The sequence below is a fragment of the Lichenostomus cassidix genome, chromosome 5, assembly GCF_008360975.1.
Source record: "Lichenostomus cassidix isolate B80296 chromosome 5, HeHo_3.0, whole genome shotgun sequence".
NCBI lineage: Eukaryota > Metazoa > Chordata > Aves > Passeriformes > Meliphagidae > Lichenostomus > Lichenostomus cassidix.
Window position 1 is genome coordinate 4,742,241 of NC_139486.1, and position 16,124 is coordinate 4,758,364.

Genomic DNA, 16,124 nt, shown 5'->3' on the forward strand with positions numbered 1-16,124 from the left:
AGATACTGGGAGCACGTATGTCCAGTAACACAGCTGTCAGGAATGGGAGAAATTTTCCTGCCTGCGCTGGTCGCTGAGTCTTCACATTCCAGCCCTTGTGCTGGGAGGAACAAAACCTCTTAGCTCTGCAGTTACTGGAGACAGAAGGCACAAACCTAAAGTCATCTGGAGTCAGGCGCTGTAAAAATTTAATGATGCAGGACAAATCAGGGGTACCAAAATAGTGAGCAAGACAGAGACAGTTTTGTGATTTAATGTGCTCAGCCAGGACTTGGGGTATCCATGAGGCATTTCCAGGTCAACCACAGACTCCAAGAGTGACCTTGGCTGAGTCACTGGAGAAATTCTGCCAAGAATTGGCTCGAGCATCTTTAAAAAGTAAGATAGGTGCCTAGAAGATTGATTCATGTCAAAAATCAGGAGGTTTAAGATATTCCAAATGCAGGTGGGCCCTTGATGAGGGCTTCTAATTCCTTCAGATAAGCTTCTTTCCTTAATGGATGGCAGAATTGGGCTGGGACCCATGTGATGATCTGGGATTTAACTGTTTTAAATAAGTGGCTGGAGGCTCATCATGAGCATAAGGTGACTTGGCACTTCCTCACTCTGTCTCTGCTACAGGTCTGGAGCAAAGGATGCTCCACTGATAAAACAACAGCCTCATTTGTCTCCCTGGCTGTTGTGGCCATGTGGGTTTGTAGCCCACTCCCCCAAGCAATGGAGGCAGATCTGGCCAGGCCATTTCCACCTCCCTGTTTTCCCCTCCTGCAAAGCCTTAATCTGAGGTTTTAAATTGGATTTAAGTGATGCTCTGGCTTTTTGCTGGCCCCTCTGCAAAGGCAATAAATTCAACCCCTGCTAGATGTGAACAAATAAAAGCAGCTCTCCCTGTAGGCTGTGTGCACACATCCCTGTTAAACCCTTCTCTGACAGCCCCAGCAACAGCTGGTGGAAATCTGCAGCAGTCTCTGGCCTTGAGAGGGAGGCACTGATTTACACCCCTCTCCCAGCCCTTCACTCCTCTTCCTCCTGCCTCACCTTTTCCCTGGATGCTTCTCCTCAATTCTTTCCCTGCGCTCAGATCAGTAACCATGGATGTGAGGAAGAAAACAGGGCACTGAACTTTCATCTATGGAGAATTTGCTCTGTCTACCTTGAAATTTTGTTGTTGTTGTTGTTTGTTTGGTACCTTCTATAGCAATTCAGTGCAAGAAAAGTCATCTCTAGGAATAAGGAGGAGAAAAAAGACCTGGGCAAAGTAATAGATCCCTAATCAAGGGATCCTAAACAAGGAACAGCTTGTTTTCTAGCAGGGCTCTGGAGTCTAGAGGGGAAGAGCTAGAGCCCTAAAAACCCACCCTGAACAATACATTTCCTCCCAGACCCAGCATCTGAGGCTGGCACAAGGCTGTGGATGAAGCCTGGCACTGGCAGGAGGATCTGGGGAGGAAGATTCACCCTTGGCTGTGTGAGCAATCAGGAGCTGTGTGTCAGGAGCCTGCCAAAGACACACCAGGTACCAGCAAGATGATCCCAACCAGGGCATGGCCACACGTACAGTGTCTCACAGGAGACAGCTGGGAGGATGGATGGTGAGGGAAGTGCAAGGTGCTTCTGGCAGCTGTGGGGAGCAGTGGAGAGGGGAGGAAGGCAACGCCAAGAACACAGAGAGGGGTGGGGTGGAAGGCCCTAGCCAAGGCACTGAGATAATTTAGGGCTTCCTACACCCCCAGCAGACCTGCAAGTGGTTTATGTCTCTCTGGCACCCATCTGAGTCATCTGTTTCACACAGGGCATGGTGTTCCTTCAGGTGAAGCAGCCAGGAGAGGCTGTGCTCTCCCAGCACCTCCCAGAAGAGAGTGAGTTTCAACGGGGCAGGGCTGGAGCAAGACTTTGCTATAGCTGTTTGCAGTAAGTCTCACAGTCTGCTCTCCAATTCTTTCTTACTTTCTTTATTCCTTAGAAAGACAGGCTGGGTGGGGCCTTGAGAAACCTGGTCTAGTGGAAGATGTCCCTGCCCATGACAGGGCTGTTGGAATCAGATTATCTTTAAGATCCCTTCCAACCCCAACCATTCTATGATTCTGTAATATGATTCCATGATTTTACCCTTCTCTGAACACACTGGAAAAGAATTTGGTTGCTTGGGCTCAATATCCCCACCTCCACCAAGGTACAACTCCCTGGTACGCCATAAAGCACTTATGTGCATGTGATTAAATGCCACTGAAGCGGATGGGAATTTGCTTACAAGCAAATTACAAATTCCTTACAAGCTTAAGGACTTTGCAGAATCAGGGCCTAAATCCACTGAGTCTTTGCTAACACTCCCAGCCAGCTGAGTCCTGCCTTGGGAATGCGTTTATTTTCCCTTTTGAGGCTATGAAATGTTATGCTGAAGCTTTGCCTCCCCCTGCCAGCTGCAGGGAGCTGGTGAGGATCCTGGGGTGGGATTGGGCTGGGCGCTGCTGGAGATAACGCTGGTTTAGGGTGTGGTTTGTTTTCACACGGAATATCCCAGCCCAGGTACAGAACCGTTAAAGGTCCTCTACATACTTTAAAAGCCTCATATCAAAGAGCAAAAAGAATAATGCTGTCTCCTACCTTTGAGCCAAAACCAGCCCTGATTGCTGTGATGGAAATCTTCCTGTAAGCTCCAATGGATTGGGATGGTGGTAGGGGCTCACACAGTGGTTTTGTTCTTTGTTTTAGACCGAAACAATTAAGTAAAAGCTGTGGCCTGTTTTTCTGCTGAGCAGATAATCTGCACCACGTGAAAGATTATAACCCCAAGAAGAGAGGGCTTTTTCCCTCCGAAATCAATTTTATTTAATTTTTGTAAGGGGATGGGTTCCATATTCCATTACTTTCAGTTGAATCAAGAATGTCCTTTTAAGTTTTGCTGGAACAGACACGTAAAAACTCTCCCCCAGGGATAAGACAATATTGATCTGACATGGATTGATCTCTGAGAACATTTATAGGGTCTAGTGAGCAGCTAACGATGAACACTACCAAGTATATTCTTACAGCTTTAGAACAAGAAACCCATTTTCTTTCCCTCAGCTCAGAGAAAGTCCTGGTTTAGTTTTTCACCCAATGAGCAAACCCTGCCGACCCCCTCCTGTTAGAAGGCATTACAGGGATTATTTTCCAGGCAGGCTTGGTACCCATGCTCTCCCCTTCTCGGGGCCGGATGCTCATCAGTCTTACACGATGACTATTACATGTGTCCTACTTATCCAGAGAGGCTCTGGGCAGCTGGTTATTGGGTTTTCCTGTCTGAATACAGGAGCTTAATTTAATAGGCGGCTGTTGGAAAAACAAGCAGGAAAGCAACACAATGGGGCTTGATAAGCAGCGTCCAAACAAGCTCCGAGGAGGCAATTACAAGAAAATGGCTGAGCCGTTTCGATGGGGAAGATGCAATTCCAGATGCCAACCATTACACAGACACTTGCCCAGGCTGGGAGCTTCCAGATCAAACCATCACTACATGGTTAACAAAAGTCCTTGAGGAGGGGAGTGGGAAGAAGGGTACTGGGAAGGCATTTTGTGGAAAAAAAAAAGAGATGCATAGAAGAGTGAAAGAAAAGCTGTGCTGGGTCAGATGCAAGGACCTGCCCAGCATCCTCTCATAGCCAATGGTGTATGATAAGCCAAGGGTATGAGAAGTGTTCAGGGATATTTTCCCATAAACTCTCCAAGCCTGCAGCAGCCTGCATGCAGCTCAGGGACTTCCTGAGCCTGAGGCTTGTATAGAAATAGTGTATTGAATAGTCCTGGCCTAAGCAGTTACCTCAGTGAAAATGCTCCCTATCTTTAATCACTGGGGTTTTTTTGTGAGAACAGAGGCCTGAGCTGCTCACAGTATTCAAGAGGAGAGCAAACCAGGAATCTGTACAGCAGTTTTTCCTCTTACCTCATTAACTCCTATACGTCTATTTGCTTTCTTGACTGCTGCTCAGCAAAGAGTTGATGCTTTCATCAAATTCCTTGTTATAACCCATGATCCTTTTCCTGAGGGGTTTCAGTTCAGAGCCCATTGCTGTGTGCATGACATTAGGAGTGCTCCCTCTGAGGCTCATCACTTACATTTGTCTCCACTGAATTGCATCTGTCATTTTGTCACTGAGCATCCTGAGGTCCTGCTGCGGTTTGGTGCCATCGGCCTTTCCAAGCAGCTCAGTGTCACCAGAAACCACCACCATGTCCCCAGCCACCCCCACGCCTACATCACTGATGAAAATGCTGAGCATAGACCCCTGCTCAGATCTCCATGAACCTCCCCATCTCATAGCTCCAGTGCAGACTGACCATCCCAGTCTGGCATTTGTGGTTTCTGTCTATAAACCAGTGAGGTTTTTTTCATGGCTCCTTACTTCCCTCAAAATGTTTTGATGAACAATTTTGTCAGAGCCTTTAGGAAATCAATATCTCTTATATCCATTAGATCTCTGTTTTCCACCACATATTTGGCTCCATCAAGGACTGTGGTAGATTTTGTGAGTTATAATTTCTCTCACCAAAACCTGTGCTGGCTCTGCCTTGGTACAGATATGTTCATCCTCTTGTTCCACCAGTTTCACAACACCATCATTGGGTATTGGTTGTATCTTTGCTGCTCCAGATAACTTGCCCTTGACACCTTTTATTCCAAAACTGCCTCCTATTGTCGCCTCCCATTGCTTCAACACCCAATGTGTAAGAAATCAAGCAAGGTAGGCTGGAAACCAGCATGGCTGAGAAAGAACCTGCTCCTCAAACTGAGGAGTAAGAAGGAAATGCACAGCCAGTGGAAGCAGGGACAGTTGACCTAGGAAAGGTACAGTGGTGTGATTTGGATGTGTAGGGATGGGGTCAGGAAAGCTAAGGCACAGATGGAAAAGGTCAACGAGAACATGGTCTAGTGGAAGGTGTCCCTGACCACAACAGGAGGCTTAGAACAAGATGATTTTGAAGCTCCCTTTCAACCCAAGCCCTTTTTTGATTGTATAATTTTACTCCACGCCTTGGCAGCAACTCCTTTAAGGATGCTCTTTCTTTACATTCCCAGCACTGGCTTTTCCTTTGTGTCTGTATCAATTTTTGTGCAGACTCCATATGAAACACAATCACGGTAAATCCCTTCCTGCCTTTCAGACCTTCCCATATAGCTGTTGCCAAGAGAGAAAAAAACCCCAGTCATACAAGATGAAAATAGCTTGACCTCTTATCCAGAAAAAAAAAAGAGAAAAGTTTACTTAAGGTAAAATGTTCCACACGATTAATTTGATCTGAGCTTTGATTTGCACCAAGAGCACTAACTGCTCCTGCCATCTCATGCAGCGAGGTTATTCCCATGCATATGGGAATCCAACCGTGTATCCAATTGCTGCTCTGATTCACGTGAAATGGGAACCCCTGGAAAACTGATTTCTTAAATCCAAGCGGAGAATGCCGCAGCTTGGGAGGCCTCTGCCAGGCAGCTGCCGCACAGATCCCGCGTGTCCGTGTCGCCAGTCGGGTGAAACTTTATCTTCGCCGCTCGGCGGGAGCAGAACCCTCCCGCTTGCCCTCCGCCTCTCCGCACACGGGCAGTGCCGGAGCAGTCCCGGAGCGCTACCAGCGCGGTGCCCCGGTGCCCTACACCCTTTGCAGCATCCCCAGTGCGGCACTCCCGGTGCGGTACCCTCGGTGCGGTGCCCCTGGAGCGGCAGCACCCCCGGCAGCACCACCGGCACGGCAACCGGCTGCGGAGCCTCCGCCCCGCGCGTCACTACAACTCCCGGCGGCGGGCGGGCGGTGACGCCAGCGCGCCGGGCGGGGCGGGCGCGGCCCATTGTGGGCAGGGGCCGGGCGGGCTCCGCGCCGCGCAGCGCAGCGCCGCGCCGGCAGGTACGGCGGGCGGACCGCGGGGAGCGAGCCCTCCGCCCCGGCAGGAACGGCGGCCGGACCGCGGGGAGCGAGCCCTCCGCCCCGGCAGGAACGGCGGCCGGACCGCGGGGAGCGAGCCCTCCGCCCCGGCAGGAACGGCGGCCGCGCTGCGGTGAGTCCTCCGAGCCCCTCGGCGCTCCTCCCCTTTCGGCTTGGGGGGCTTCTGGCGGGGGGTGTTGCCCTTCTCCCGTACCCCGCGGCCGTGCTGGGGAGAGGGTCGGGAGCGCCGGCAGCGGGGCGGGGGTCGGAGCTTTTCTGCCTTTTCCCCGCCGTGCGGTGGGAGGCGAGCCCGCGTCCCACCCCGCCCCGGGCGCTGCGCGGAGCTGTTGCCCCGGGGGGAGCGCCTGGGCCCCGCGGCGCCCGCCCCGCTGCCATCGCCCCGGGACATGGCGTGTCCCCCGCTCCCGGCGTGTCCCCCGATCCCAGCATGTCCCGGGCGGTGCCCAGCCGGGGGCGCCGGGCAGGGGGCGCCCACGCGGGGGCGTGGGATGCGGGATGCTGCTGCTGCGCTGCCTTCTCCATGGCAACGCCTCCGGAGGCTGCTGCGGCCCCGGCGCCGGCTAGCACGGCGGCTCCCACCCCTGCGGCGGCTCCCACACCACCGATGTGACCCCCCTGGTGGCGTTCCCGCGGGCTTTGGGGGGTCTCAGCCCCGGAGTGCCTCCTCAGAGGCACAGCAGTTTGGGGCTGCCCCGTCGTCTGTGTGTGCCAAGCCGCTGGTGCTGGTGTCACACATTTTGCTGCAGGCGCGCTCTGGTCCAGCTGATGCTTTGATGTGGGAGCTGGGGTGGGAGTAGGATTTTGGATTGTGCCCAGGTGTTGGGCTATGGCTTGGCTACAAGCAGGTGTGTGGCTCAGGCACCAGGTGGGGAGGTCGGGTCTGTCATTGGCTGCACATGCCCAAAAATTCTGGGAGAGTGTGGTCAGGGGTCTGCATGGAGGAGGGACAATGCCCTTGCTGCATGGAGCCTCGGGGGTTGGCACCCACTGCCACTGGTGTGCGATGGCTGTGGTCGGATCCTGATCTTTTGCTTGGCACAAACTGAACAGTGGGGTTTGGTCCCTGGGGTCTGCAATGCTCATGGGTGGCCACGCTGCCACTTGCACCGGTGCTGGCATGAAACATCTTTCTGCATCTTTAAGTGATCAAGGTTAAATTAACGCAAAGACGGATGATAATGTGTCTCCTGAAAAAGCCACGTGAACCGACAGGGCTGTGCTGCCAAACTGAGGGCGAGGGGCTCCCCGTGGAAATCGGAGGCAGGTGGAAGATCAGAGGGTGCAGCCAAGTCCCCTTTGCCAGGTGCTGGGAGAGGGGAGCCCATGGCACAGGCTGCTCTGGTGGTTTCGACCAGGCCTGAGTACTGCAGATGCCAGCCAGCTTCTCCTGGCAGTGTGGAGAGGGAGAAGCTGGCGTTTTCCTTTTTCTCCCTCTCTAGAGGTTGATTCTGATACTGCACACAAAATCGGGTGTTGGTGTGTATTAGTGCCTCAGTGGTGAACCACGGTGCAAATTCGTTATCCTCCCTTGCCAAAAAACAGTGTATTCCAAAGCTATCGGCATTCCCTGCCTGTCCCTCTTTGAGTCCCATTAGGAGTAAACGGGTCCTGCAGCATCTGGACCTTTTTCCATGAGCACTGGAGTTTGTTTTGGCGTGCATTTCCCTCCCAGCCCTATGGGTCAGACATCCACCTTGCCGTTCCTCGATTAATGAGTGACTCGCCCTGCTCTCCCCATGGCCATATGCCGGGACCTGCCTCTGCTCTGTCAGGAGCAGGAAGCAAAAGCCAAAGTCCATGATCTCTGACCGCCCGACGTTGTGTGACACCGGGACAGGAGGAAGCAGTGACGCTTCCTGGCTCTGGCCAGCGCTCAGCTGGTGTGTGGCTGTGCCGGTGGTGCCCTGACATGGCCCCGGGATTTTTTGGGTCCAGCCAGGCAGGCATGCACCCTGCTCCGTGTCCTAGCCTCTGCCCCAGGAAGGCAAACAGGATGGGTGAGGTGTAAAATCAGCGCTGAATCCGCTCCCCTGGGCTTGAAACGGAGTCAAACCGGTCTTGACCTGAGCTGGCTCCTTATCTGACCCTTTGTTTGTGGCAGGGGTGCAGGAGGGAGCAGGAAAGGGACAGCCACGGCAGGCCAGCTCCTCCGGTGAGGACAGGCAAGACCTGGGGACAGCCAGTTTAACTGGATCATGTTTATCTCCCTCTGCTTCTGTGCTTTGTTTTGGTTTCTTCCTCCTCTATTTCCCGCGCTGTCATGTCACAGCTGAGGAGCCCAGGGCAGTGGGGACCTGGAGCTGTTGGGCAGCTGGGCTTCCCACAAATACTGTTTGTCAGCCAGCCAGGAGCGTGGCTCCCCTCTCTCCATCTTCCTGCTTTGAAGTTTCCTTGCACTGACCATCCCTGCTGGGTCCATCCCTAAAGGTCCTTGGCTGATGCACTTAGAGCAGCCCACCACATGCCCAGGTTGCAAACCTACCTGGTGCATTTATAACCTGTGCTGGTTGCATGGCACCCTGACAGATGCACCACCCAGAGCGGGTGGTCTTCTGCCCATCCTCTTGCAAAAACACTCACTGAGCTGCTCCTGCACGGCCACTTTTATCTCTGAAGTATTAATACATGCAGCTTGCCTATTTCTGTGAGCCTTTTTGAGAGGCTGGCAGGGCTGCCTTGAAGGCTTGCTCGGCACTGCAACTATTCAGAGCTTTTTTTCCGCGTGTGCTCTAGCAGTCGATAAGCCAGGGCATCCAGCTGTCAGCTTTGGAGATTGCCAAAGCCTGCTCAACGACATTTCTGCAGGCTTCGCTCACAAATGAGGATTTTGTTGGACGCTTTGGTTTCTGACTTGATGCTGGTAATTAAATATCTTAACTTGGCTTCAGAAAGCTGCCACTGCCGTGGAGTGACTGGTGAGGCCATGTGAAGCAGGATGTGCTTGTTCTGCTGGAATTGAGTGTGACCTAACTAGGATTCTTCAACCTGCAATTTATTTTCCTATAAAAATATATATTTTTTTAATTTAAGTAAAACCCTTTTAAAAGGGGATGAAAAACCTCGTGTTTTACTGCTGTGCTGTTAAGCTTGCATGGACCTGCTGGGACAGCTGTTTATTTGCAAGTTGTGGCAGCCGAATGCCATAAAATCCAAATCATGTCCACATTGAATTTTTACCCCCTCTCCCTTTTAAGATATGTGTACTTTTCACTCATGTACCCCAACAGACGTTGGTACCATGCTGAAAAAAAAAAAAAAAGAGCTGATCTGAGCAAAGGGCTGTAAATTGGGGCAGAAATACTAAATGCCTGATACTGACTTGTGTGTTGGTTATTTTAGATGCTAAGTTGCATAGGTTTACTCACTCTGTGTGTTTACCGTTCTAGGGAATGAGAGGAACAACTAGTAAAGGCTTGGAGAGTAGTTAAATATTCCAGCAGAAGCTCTTCTGGGTATTGCATTAGTTCCCTTATCCTTAATGACGTTTTCTTAGAGCAACCATGTCTAGTGAACAGGGGTTGGAACTAGATGGTCTTTAAAGTCCATTGCAGCCAAACCATTCTGTGATTCTGTGATTTCACACTTTCTGTTAATTGCAAAAATTAGAGGCTCCACAGCCCCTTGCCAGATGCATGTTGCGATCTCCTGTTTGCCTTTAATTCTTCTTTTCTTTCTTCCTCAACTGGGAGGAAAGCTGTGCTGGTGCCTGCTTACCCTCCTGCCCTCTCAGGAGATCATTTGCACTTGGTATCTTCTGTCCTTGTGGCGTGTCATAACGTTTTGGAATACACTGAGGAACCAGGAGTTCTGGGGTAGCATAGAAAATCTCAGCTCAGTGAGTCATAAAGCTTTCAGATCTTTGTGGCCACTGAGAAGAAAACCAGAGGAGATGGAAATGAGAGAAGCGGCCTGGCACACCATGAGGACGTGGTTAGTTGACTGAAGAGTTTCAGGATCTGAGCTGACAGCGCTTTGTTCCATGATTGGTGTGGCCTGAACACCAGCCACCTGAATTATAGCAAATTAACCAAATTAACGCCTGAAGTTGTCTGAACATCTGGCCTGTGTTTTTCTCATGGTGGGGCTGGGTGGGGTCATTCCCAAGGGCATCTGATCCATGCTGTGCCCAGGTCTGCAGCAACCTCTGTGCTCTCATGTGAGTCTCTGGTTACCCCATCCTGTTTGTGCTCCCTCCTGAGTTAATCCCCAGCCTTTTTGGGGGGATTTTGTTGTAAATGTGTTAAATGGAGGAGGTTTGTGCTGCCTGGAGCACCTGGGTGAGGAGGTTGCTCACGGTCCCTTCCTGAGTCAGCCAAACTGGACTGGGTGGCCCAGCCTAGAGACACTTACTAGTGAGTCAGTGTGACAGTGACTCAGTAAGTTTCTCGATGTCCTGCTCCTGGTGACCAAGTTGCCTTGACACACTGTGTTCAAAACATTGCCTCGACCCACTGGAAGGGCGGCGTTGGACAGGCGTGTTCTTACCCACCAGCTGCTCATCATGCCAGTGCTGGTTGGAGCTCATGCTGGCTGCTCTTCAAACCTCACCTCTTCCTGGAGTACGTGCCACTTGCTTCACCGCTGCTCGGATTTTTATTATTTTTATTTGGAGCTCACTTCTGGACGCGGAGGAAACGCAGCAGCGTGTCGTCTTGTGGTTGGTAAGAGCTGATGCATTGCTAGCTGGAGACATCCTCCTCTTTCTCAACCCAGAGCTCCCCGGCAGGGCCTGGCGGATGATTGAAGGGTTATTTGCTCTACCAGACAAGTGGCTTCATGTTTCCCTTCTGCATTCCCGGGGCTGAGCACTGCATAGCGATGTGCTTTCAGCTACGTGCTGCTTACCTGAATCATATCTCCCCCGTGCACGCAGCTTGCGTGGAAATTTGGGCTCTCCCTGTCCAGGCTGCTCTGTCCCTGTGCCACTGCATGCTTTTATGAGAGGGTAATGAAGTGAGGTGTGGAGGGTGTGGTGGAGGAGCCGGAGGAGCGTCCGGCTCTGTCTGGTGGAGGGGACTGTGCTGTTTTCACCACACCTCCCGAAGGGACGGTTTTCAGAAGCTGAACCCAGTGACCCAATTACCGACCTCTGGGTTTGGATTGTGGCCAGGAATTCTGCACTGAGGCTCCTCATCCCCTTTTTCACAGGCCCTGGGTGGAAAGCAGCCATGCCAAAGCTCTAAACAACTTGGCAGCAGCCAGAGATCGGTGAGATAAAGAGAGGGGAAGGACGCAGTTAATCCACCTGACCTGTGCCCATCCCTAGGAGAGCAGAGGGGAGCGCAGGGGGATCTCCTGGTGTTTCTTGCTCGCTGCTTGCTCGTCTTTCACATGGGGCTTTCATCCTGTTTCCCGTGGCGATGGGCTGGGCTGCTGGCAGATCCTGCCTTGGGGCAGTATGGCAGGAGGAAGCAATTCAAAATCGTGCCATTCAGAGGCAGGCTCTGGGGGGTGGTGTGTGAAACGCCAGCAGCTGGGCTCTGTACCAATATGCAAAACTGAGCTGTGGAGCTTGGCAGCTTTTGGGGAAGGCTCTGCAGGGTGTTGGTTCCTTCAGTGTTTTACAGGAGCGAGGATCAGCTTGCCTTCCCCTTCTAGTGAGTGGGGCATCCTCAGAGGATGTGTGGTTAAGAATTTGAGGGCAGACTGTCACCAAGCAGGAAAGTCCTTACACTGTTTTTGGACAGGAAAACAACTGCAGGGCAGGGGAGCTCAGGCTGTGCTCTGCACCTGGGAGCTTTGTACCACTTGGGCTGGGAGGAGAGGACAGTACTTATTAAAATCAAAGAAAACTGGAGTGTGAAAATGAGGGATGCAGAGGGGCATCGTTCTGGGGTGGGATCTGCAGCCACTCAGGTCTGGGGTGTAAGAGGGAGAGTGCAGTGGGTCACAGGGGTGTGTGGAAAGACCCACAAAGTTTTATGCTGGTCAGGTCATTTTTCTAGCAGCTTGGTGCCTGTTACAGGCAAACTCTGTTAGCAGGCTTTTCTCCCAGCTCCAGCAGGGAGGAGGAGGAGGATGGAAGAACAGTCCAGAGACCATTTCCCCCTCTCCAGACAAGCAAGTTGAATGGCTTGCTATGGAATGGCCATGGAGGCAGCGCAAGGGGACGTTTTCTGGCTCAGATGTGTTTTGTGACATAGAGTTCAGTCCATGGTGGGTCTGCTCTGCTGCTGCTCCTGAGTGTTTCTCTTATCCACACCTTTCTGAGGTGGCTCTCTGGAGCTGCACATCCATCTGACTTTCACCTAGCTGTGAGGTGTGGGGTTTTTTTCTGAGTGCTTTTCTTTACTTGGCCTCAGCGTCTACTTAATGAATGGTGCTTAGAGGAGCTGTGAACTCATGTCCCATCCTGGAGAGTCTGCGTCAGCCATAGTCTGGTGCAGCTGCTTCCTTCAAGGATGCTTGTGTGGATGGAAGTGACTGTAAATCTGTTTGTGTAAAGCTTTCCCTCCGTGACTTCAGTCACCCTTCGTGTTCCTATTGTTTTGTGCTGCTGCTCCTGGAAACCACAGCACCTTCTGGCTAGAGCTGAGGATGGGGGAGATGCGTGAGGGAAGGTGGATCTCCTTGCTGTGCCTGGCTTCCACAGGAATCGCATGCAAAGGACGCTTCACTGACTGAGGTTTCCTTCCCTCTGCCCCCAAGGCACGAGGAGTGTCTTGGCTTGTGTGCCCAGTGCAGGGAAGAGAGGCTGCTCTGTGCCTTAATATCAGGGTAAGCCTTTCGGGTGCCTGGTGTTTTTCAGCTGCCCTGTTTAGCTTGGCACAGTTCTCCTTGCATATCCCATGCATCACTTCCAGCTGCCATGGCTCTGCAGAGGAACACTCGCCCAGCTTGCTCGTGGCCAGCCTGGTGTTGGATCTCATCCAGCAGCACAGGAAAAAAGCAGCCCCACAGTGATGCCTCCTTGGGTTTTCTTCTTCCATCAAGCCCTGTGATCAAGCTCAGGGCTGCTGCCATGCCCATCCCTGTGTCTCAGCCTCCGTGTAGGAGATGGCAGGGTTAAGGTGTCGGAGCTCGGGTGTTGTTCAGTGGTGCTGGGCGAGCGTCAGGCAGGACAAAAGCTGAACTTGCAAATCTGTTCCTGGGCTCTCTGGTAAGTCATGCCAAGGACTGTTTGAACAGTGCTAATCCCAGGTGCCTCTGGAGCAACCTTGTTTACAATGCCAGCGCTTTAAATGGGTGTTCTGACAGAAACTTTACGCAAGCCATTTGCTTACCAAAGCTCTCCGGGTCTGAGAGATTGATTTTCAGACCTCAGCATGCCATCTGCTTGTCCCAGCGTTTTGGAGACACCCCACAAAGAGACTGGAAGCTTTTCAGGGATTTCTCAGATCCATTTATGGGCTCCATCTCCTTTTCTGTGGAGAGTGCTGCCTGGCAAATTGCATGTGGAATACCTGGTGGCTCCAGAGCCATGAGAATTCCCGGCCCATCACATGGAGCAAAAAGGTGGTAGGAAAATTTTTGAAGCTAAATATTGTAATCCCTACACTCAGTCTGCTTTTGGGGCTGGGGCTAGTATTGAGCCTTTGTGCTCATTGTTTCTTCCGTTTGCTTTTGTATTAAATGCTGCTCTTCCATTTACCGGGTTTGGCAAAATTGCTAATTTCTTAATTGATGCAGTGGTGGTCGTAGTTGTGTTCAAGCTGCAGTGATGTGTGACAGGCTGTGATTTGGGTTACCTAGTAATGAAATTGTGCTGTTCTCTTAGCTGGCACACTAGGACTTACCTTACATCCAGGCTTTTCAAGCCATCCTACAGCATGACAGCTTTCATCGTGAGAAGAAGAGAGTAAAGAGGAACTTTAGCCTCAAAATTCTCAGAACTGATTTCCAAAGGGTTGCTTGTAGAATCAGAGGAAGTTTTGTTGGTTTTGCTCTGGGGATGAGGCTGGGCGAGGTGAGAGACGTGTGAAACAGTGGTGATGTGTCTTGCAGCTGTAGCTCGGTTGCCTCATGTTCATGTTTTTCTTTCACCTTTGCCTTGTGTTTTGGACTATGCTTTTCATTCTGATGAAAGTCGGGGTGAGGCTGTGGCTTTGGGGTCTGGCATCCCTCATATACCATGGGGTATTGGACAATTAAGGAGGGACCCATCCCTGGGGATGGCAAGACCTGAGCTCCAGCTGTGGTAATGGGCTGCTACAGTGTGTTCTGAAATGTATGCCCTTACTCTGGGAAATTGACTCCAGGCAACACAGAGTGGGGGCAAAAAGATCTGTGAAAAATGGGTGCTCATTTTTCCAGGGCAGAGAAAAGCCAAAGAAAACACATCCAACAATCGCCTTGTCAGATATGTCACGGGAATGTCCTTATCCAGCCCCTGGCTTCGACTCAGTGCTGCTAATTACAGCTTGTCTCTCTGCTGAAAGGAAAAGTTTGAATCTGTTCACCCTGGGTTTCCCACAGCAGCATTTTGGGACAGCACCAGCCCTGGAAGCTCTTGTCCAAGGCCAGACACCAGGCTGCTGTTTGCGCCTTGGATTTGAAAGCACCCATTGTGGCTGAAGGTCTTGGAAAAACACCTCTGTCTCTCTGGGCTATTCCAATTTACCTGCTGCAAAAGGCCCTGCAAAGGTGCTCTGGAGCTTGAGGGATGTTGCTGTAAGAGTCCAAAGCACAGTTCTGCTGTCCTTTCTGGCGCTGGCCTTGTTTTCAGCTCTGTCCTGCTGGAGGATCTGCAGCTCAGCTCTCCCTTGGGTGCAGTGCTTCCCGCCTAGCAGAACTGGCTGGCTTTCAGGAAAATAAACAGACCTTCTCCGCTGGAGCTGGGAGTCCCAGGCTGCTGCACGAGGGGAGAAGGTTGGAACCAAACAACCCTTTCATCGCCTGCCTCTACCTGTGCTGCGCTGCAGCCGCTCTGCAGCTCTGGAACTAGGCTGTGTCTAATTTATAACACACTGCCTTTGGAGGACAGCTTGATGTTCTTGTTTCTAAATTCTTGTGTAGCTCCAGGAGGGGAAACCGTCCCATATTTTTGTGCTTCACTGTGTTTCTGTTGGGAGTCCCGTGTCAGGGAAGCCTGTGGGATGCTGTGGTGTTGGTGAGCCCATGGCACACACCTGGGCACAGCAGCAGGGCAGCTCTTACCTGAGAGCTTTTGGGATGTTTGGTGCTTTCCCAGTGCCAGCTCCAGGTCATGCAGTGCTCAATACAGATGGATATTCACAGCCTGACAGTGCTGGTCTAACCTCAAGCTTATTAAAAGCCCACAGGACCGTGTCTTCCCCTTCCTCCTCCAGCTTCCTTCCCCCTCCTTTGGCTTTTCAACACCAGCTTTTGAATAAATCATCTAGGATGTGATCACACAGGAAATTTGCGACTTAATTTTTTTTTTTTTTTTTTTTACAGCCAAGTTCGGAAGTGAATTCAGCTCTCCAGGGTTTCAGTCCTGTGCTTTTTAATCACGAGGCTCCCCATCCTTTTTCTACTCTGTCACTTGTGACATGACGTCTCCTTGGCCACATAAGCTTTTTCCCTGCTTCTGCCTGCCCACAGAAACAATAGCTGCTGGAAATGCTCTTCAAGAACCCGAAATGGCCAGGGATTGCCTGTGGAAAATGCAGATTTAATCTATGTTACGTCTTTTTGTTGTTATTTTGTTTACCGCTTGCTTATCCGTTTCCTTAAAAGAAAAGCAAAGCCCTTGTTCTTGCAGAATTCATCACTCGTGGTGTGTTCCTCGCTGGAAGTAACACGCTCAAAATCCTGCATTTCTTTGTGCATCTTTGCTTTATTTTCTTTTTTCATTGTGGGTGGGAGCTTAGGGAGTATAATGGCCAGATTAGCAACTGCATTTGTGGAGTAACCCATCTTTGTGCAGGTCTGGCTAGAAACCAATTAAGCTTGTCTTGATCTCTAAATGAGATTTTCGTCGAACGCCTCACCCAACCGCCTTCTGCATCCATTAATAGCAGGGTGGGATGAAAATAGCTGAACGAGTGGAGATCGCGTGTTGGATAAATAGAGAGGCGTTGGCTGCGGGGAGGTTCCCGGGATGCGTGCGAACTGCTGCTGCCTCTTTGTGTGGTTGTTTTCTAGCTCTGGTTCTTGAAACCTGGGATTAGGAATGTTTGACTGCAAATGTGCAATCCCCTGCGGTAGCAGGCGTGGGGTTAGAGGAAAAGCTGTTGGATAAAGAGGGAACATCCCGTAAACTTCCTTACTTTGCTAGTCCCCGTTCCTATGACATCCCTGGGGCC

The 16,124-nt window shown here is 51.4% G+C and overlaps 1 protein-coding gene across 1 annotated transcript in view; it reads left to right on the forward strand.

Annotated features, from left to right (window-relative positions):
* Positions 1-5,828: 5,828 nt before the first annotated feature.
* DAAM1 (dishevelled associated activator of morphogenesis 1) overlaps positions 5,829-16,124 on the forward strand; it is an 89,619-nt gene continuing 79,323 nt past the window's right edge. Inside the window, exon 1 of the mRNA XM_085061082.1 lies at positions 5,829-6,028. The gene's annotated coding sequence lies outside the window, so the exon portion shown is untranslated. The remainder of the gene's footprint in view (positions 6,029-16,124) is intronic.